The following is a 6,800-nucleotide window of genomic DNA, read 5'->3' on the forward strand; positions in this document are numbered from 1 at the left end:
TTAGAAAGCAAGAAATCAAAAACTTGATCTTTTGTGGGGAAGGAAAAGCTTATTTGCAGAGAGGTGAAAAGAAAGAAAGGTTATTATTCTGCAAAACAATACTGAAAAAGTTTATATAGTTAGACTTTTAACTAACACACCATTTCATAAGAGACACACCCTTTCAACAAAAGACATATCATTCATAAGAGATACACTATTTCAATAAGAGATGTACTCTTTCAATAAAAGACACATCTTTTCACCAAAAATATTAATTATTTATTTTAACGATTACTAACATAAATGACATGAAAAGTAAACATACAGACCCACCATTCAAGTGTCAAAGATGAATGAAGTCTCACACAACTATTGTTGGTTGCGCCTCTTTCATGGTAGAATTTTTTTGAGTTGTTATAAATAAAAGAGAAAAGACATAAATATATCATTAAAGTTGTTCTAAATTTTCAAAAATACATTTAAAATTATTTGCGCGTATCTTATTACCCACGAAACTAATTAAGACCACTATAAATACCCCTTTTTGATCTTTTTTTGTCTATGTGTACTATCAAGCAACTGAGACACCTGAATGAGAAATAATTGTTTCAATAGCGAATTAAAAAAATTCACGTGTAAAGGACTAAAACCCATCTTCTCTTCTTCTTCCTGAATTCTGTGTTACTAGCTATTGAATCTTGAAAATTTAAAAAAAATGGAAGCCTATCACGACCCAACTTTTCAAGTCATGATGACGCCTACCATAACTGATAATGCTTAAATTACACTCTTGAATGGGTGTAAGCGATCGTTTTTAATATAAAAACCCAACTAGGTTGGGGTCGAATCCCACAGGAAACAATGTGAGTTTCGATTAAACTAGTTTAAAACTAAAGTTACAAGTTAAATTCAAACAAACGATATAAAAAGATAAAATAGGGGTTTTAGAGATTAGCAAATAATTTTGGTTACTTTAATTTCAATGTTTGTCAATCAAGAGTTTATGAAATAACCAGGATTATGTTCACTAGGGCTTACAGTACATGACAGATGCTAAAATTAACTCAAGACTCTCACGGTTGTTAGGATCACAAGCTATCTTTATCGATGACCTATTCAAGCGTCTAATTTCCTAATCCTCTCAGACTTAGGGAATTGCTATGCACTGTCCAAATTTTACCTCAGGTTAATCAACCTTGTTACAACGTTGATTATTAAACGAAGCCTTTTCGAGTCCCTATTGATAATTCACCTCCTACTGTTTATGATTTCTTTCTCAAGCAAACCAAAGTAGGTACGCCTACTGTTTACAAGCAACAGACGTAAATTATTATCTCAGAATTACCAAGAAATCCTAACACCTATTAAATCTTGAGTATTTAACACCTTATCATGACCTAACCCTAGATCCCATGATCCAGGTTACAGGTGTTTAGCCACTCATGATGTAATAAATAAGTATGCAAATTGAATTCATAACTGAAAGGATTAACTTACAATGATGAAGAAAATCAAAAGTATACTTTGAATTGAATCACAGGGTAAAGCTCTAAAGTATTGGTCTTAGATATCAATCCTTAATGATCGAATGAATAAAAAAAAACCTAAAACAAGGCTTTAAATAGTTAACCCTAAATAAGAAAATAAAATTAAAGTTCAGATTTTCTTCAAAATAGATGACGGTGCTCATGACGGCCTATCAGGAGTTTGACAGCCTATTACGAACGTCGTAAGCTTCTCTGCAAGTTTAGCTTCTGTTGCCTAAGGTTGACGGCTACGGTGATGCCTTATCATTATCTTGACAGCGTGCCATGAATGTCGTCACAAAACTTCTTGCAACTTCCATTTTCTATTTAAGGTTGACGGCATCCTTGATAGCCTATCACCAGGCTGACGACGTGTCATGGATGTCGTCAGCCATACTTTGTTCTTTATTTTCTTCATATTTCATGTTTTTTGCTTCTTTTATTTGTGGTTCCCCTTCTTCTCTACTTATACTGCAAAATCAAATTAAACTAATAAAAAACGACTAAGTTGCTCAAGACTTTGCAATTATTTAGAGTTAAAAGCTGTAAATGTGTTAGCATGGGATCACACATTAACACCCTCAACTTAAACAATTGCTTGTCCTCAAGCAACTAGAACATAACCAAGAGTATACAAAGTACAAGGTGGCAGCTAACTACTCATATCAGTTCAGAATACATACACCATCTCCAAGGTCAGTCAAATTAAGAGCATGTAACTCACGAGGATCTAGATATGGTAAAAATTTTAGCAATAACAACCCAGCATAAACCCAAATTACACTATCCGAATAAGGCGGTGATTAGCAACATACCTAGTGTGCCCTCACAACAAAGAAATCCTTTTTTCACTCATGTCAGAATTTACATACATAAACACAGGGATAAACACAAAACTCACTCACAGAACAAAGTTCCAACATTGTACATCAAATGCCATAGGCTCGCCCTTATAGTCAGTACCCAAGTCGTCAGATAGGTCAGTTAGGATCACTATAGGGCTTTTCTTAAGCTTGTAACGTAGGCTAGGGGCTGGTATGATATTCATGGATATTTCAGAGTGACTATGCCTCCTTGACACTACACTAAACTCTTGGGGTTTTAAATCCCAACCTTCTTTTCTTCCTCTCTTTTATTGATCACACATGTTCAAGATGGATGTGTTCTTTTCAATTATCACATTATTTTTTTATCATCATTTACACAACTTTCTTATTTCTTATTCCTTTTTCACCGCACCTAACTTTTTATTCTTTTATTTTATTCTTCCTCTCTTTATACTCATTTTGTATTGCACACCCATATGATAGCCACCCTTAACTTAGGCTGTTTTCCTAAGTCAAGGTGCACAGTATCCAAGAAGGACCAAGACCAAAATAGGTTCATTGTGATGTAAACGGGAAGGTCAGAGGTGTCGTAGAAAGAAATAGGCTAATTAGGCTTAAAATAGGGATCAAGATATATTATGCACATGGGGAAGATCATTTTGGCTAAAGTGGGCTAAAATAAAAAATGGCCTATAATCCTTTCCTAACTCCTATCCTATGAACTTCTAGATTCAACACACAATGGGAACTAAGTAAGACCTTACACACACAAGGCACACAAGTATCTCGCATATCACTACTTATCCAGTTTATGTACTTGTTTAATAAAGGTTATTCAGTTGCCAGACTAATGCCATAGAAAGATACACCGTGGTCACAAATGGATACAATTCACATAGTAATATATCAGACCAATGGAGAGGTACTCAAAAGTCACAAAAACAAGTTAACTACCTTAGTTACTTGTATTTCTCCTAGTCAACTATAACACATTAAAAAGCAAGCACAATATGCCTAAACATGCCGACTTTACTAGGAACAAGACTCCAGGGAAAAAAGGCACGGTAATAAAAATCCCAGGAGGACATTAACCACCACAAGTAGCCCTAACACCCTCAACTTAAAATCATGCACTGTCCCCAATGCGTCAAACTAAAATAAGAGAGTTAGAAACATACCTGTGGCACCATGGGTGCGAAGATCTGATTTCAATCATATAATACGAATACAAACAACAAAATACCTTGGGTTGCCTCCCAAGAAACGCCTAATTTAGTGTCGTGGCACGACAACATCTAGTCATCCTTTATCCCTCCACTTTGATGATTTAGATTGTCGGCCCATCTTTTGATCTTTACATCTTTTAGGTTCGCTGGGAAAATATGAGGGCATGATAAGGAATGTTCTATCACATCACTTTGAATACTTGAACCGCTTGCCCAATTTTGAATCGAACTTTTATGTAGGCTCATTGGACAATAATGAGGATCTTAAAAAGACACTAAATAGATATCGATCTTTAAGCTTCTTGGCCTTCAAGACTGGGGTTGTAGTATACCCTTTTGGAAAGATAAACTCCAAAATGTAAGAATTTTTCTCCTCATTTTCAAAATTCATAATTTACTTGGGTGGTTCGACTTTCATCACATCCACCAAGCATAATGTTGAAAAGTGGTTTGAATGAGGACTGACTCTCAATTATGGAGTACCGTCTCTATTAGTATCTTTGCCCTAAAATGGACTAGAGTCTACACAAGGATTGTTCTTGATTTCTTCTTTCAATTCTAATACTGTTTCCTCATATTTGGAATCTTCGTTCATGAATGGTTCGGTTGGTTGGGAAATCTCCAATGGAAGAGTAACATCAAGCTCATCATCAGTATAGGATTCTTGCTCCTCATCTTCACACTCTTCCATTATGTTAAATGATTCCACAAACAAGATATCATCTAAACATAATATAGAAGAATGCTATGAATAATTGACCTCTATCCATCTCCTCATGAATGATCGGCTTCATGTCTTGATGCATATCACATACGATATCAAATGTTTCTTTCTGGAGATCCAACATTCATTGAAACATAGCTTTAATGCCACTCTTACCAGTGCTTCGTTCTTCCTTTTCTTGACCATAAAACCTATCAAACTCATAAGAAGAACTAGAATTTGGGTTAGCGCAATAGGGGGAGGGGAATTTAGGAAATCACTCCAATGTCCATCTCAACCACCACATAAAGAACAATCATACTCCCGGTAGGATGGAGATGGTACACACATCTCTCTATGGAGAGCATATCTACAATCTTACAAAAAGTGAGGTCATCATAATATGGACATGGATCATCAAGATAAGATTTCCAACCATCAAGCTCATGTTCATTCCACGATGCCATAGTAGTAGGTAAACTAAAATAAAAATCTACCTAACACAAAAAATAAAAGAAAACTAAAAACAAATATTTACAAGTTTGAATTCAATCTAGTACGCTAAAATTTCAAACCAACTCAATACACCAAATAGTTCCCCGACAACGGCGCCATTTTTGATAACGCTCATATTACACTCTTGAATGGGTGTAAGCGATTATTGTCAATATAAAACCCAACTAGGTTGGGGTCGAATCCCACAGGGACTAATGTGAGTGGTGATTAAACTAGTTTGAAACTAAAGCTACAAGTTAAATTCAAACAAACGATATAAAAAGATAAAATGGGGGTTTTGGAGATTAGCAAATAATTTTTGGTCACTTTAATTTCAGTGTTTGTCAATCAAGAGTTTATGAAATAACCAGGATTATGTTCACTAGGGCTTATGGTACATGACAGATGCTAAAATTTACTCAAAACTCTCATGGTGGTTAGGATCACAAGCTATATTTATCGATGATATGCTCAAATGTCTCTCATCCTATTCAAGCGTCTAATTTCCTAATCCTCTCAGACTTAGGGAATCGCTATGCACTGTCCAAATTTTACCTCAGGTTAATCAACTTTGTTACAACGCTGATTATTAAATGAAGCCTTTCCGAGTCCCTATTGATAATTCACCTCCTACTATTTATGATTTCTTTCTCAAGCAAACCAAAGTAGGTATGCCTACTGTTTGCAACCAATAGACATAAATTATAATCTCAGAATTGCCAAGAAATCCTAACACCTATTAAATCTTGAGTATTTAACACCTTATCATGACCTAACCCTAGATCCCATGATCTAGGTTACAGGTGTTTAACCACTCATGATGCAATAAACAAGTATGCAAATTGAATTCATAACTGAAAGGATTAACTTACAATGATGAAGAAAATCAAAAGTATACTTTGAATTGAATCACAGGGCAAAGCTTCAAAATATTGGTCTTAGAGAGAGAGAGAGAAAAATTGTATTTTCTATCTTGTGGGATATGTCAATCCTTAATGATCGAATGAATAAAAAAAACCTAAAACAAGGCTTTAAATAGTTAACCCTAAATAAGAAAATAAAATTAAAGTTCAGATTTTCTTTGGAATAGATGACGGCGCTTGTGACGGCCTATCACGGACGTTGTTAGCTTCTCTGCAAGTTTAGCTTTTGCTACCTAAGGTTGACGATGATGGTGACACATTATCATCATCTTGAAGGCGTGTCATAAATGTCATCATAAAACTTACTGCAATTTTTATCTTCTATTTGAGGTTGACGGCATCCTTGACAGCCTATCACCAGACTGACGACGTGTCATGGATGTCGTCAGCCACACTTTGTTCTTTACTTTCTTTCGATTTCATGCTTTTTGCTTCCTTTATTTGTGGTTCCCCTTATTCTCTACTTATACTACAAAATCAAAGTAAACTAATAAAAAATGACTAAAGTTGCTCAAGACTTTGCAATTACTTAGAGTTAGAAGTTGTAAATGTGTTAGCATGGGCTCACACATCAACCACCCACCAGGAGGTAAGCCAACCCATAGTACGAAACGACTAGTAATGAACTACTCAATAATATAATAAAAAAATGCGGACTACATGAAAGAAATATCAATACATATAAGAATCCCAAAATGTGGTGGTATCAGTACAAGAGCTTTTAAACATAATAAGAGTACAAAAGTGATATACCAAGGAGAAATACATTGATACAACTTACCTCTGAATACAACCTAGAGACTAGTCTAATACATATGAGAGAGATAAGTAATACTCTGAACATTAGAAGCTCACTCTAAGTTTCTAAATCAGGGCTGCTCCGCACGATGCACACATCAACGGCGATAGCCCGTACTATGATTTGCAGGGAGCAGAGGTATAGTATAAGTACCAAACGAATGGTACTCAGTAGGAAATTGACAACTAAGCTCCAAGGATAAAGTAGATATATACAACATATAAACAGAATGGAAACTACACTCAACAGTCCAGAAATCATATAATAAGTCAATGAGAATAATAAGGGACAACTATTCTATTCATGTCCAAGAGTCTAA

Source organism: Capsicum annuum, chromosome 2 (genome assembly GCF_002878395.1).
Source record: "Capsicum annuum cultivar UCD-10X-F1 chromosome 2, UCD10Xv1.1, whole genome shotgun sequence".
NCBI classification, from domain to species: domain Eukaryota; kingdom Viridiplantae; phylum Streptophyta; class Magnoliopsida; order Solanales; family Solanaceae; genus Capsicum; species Capsicum annuum.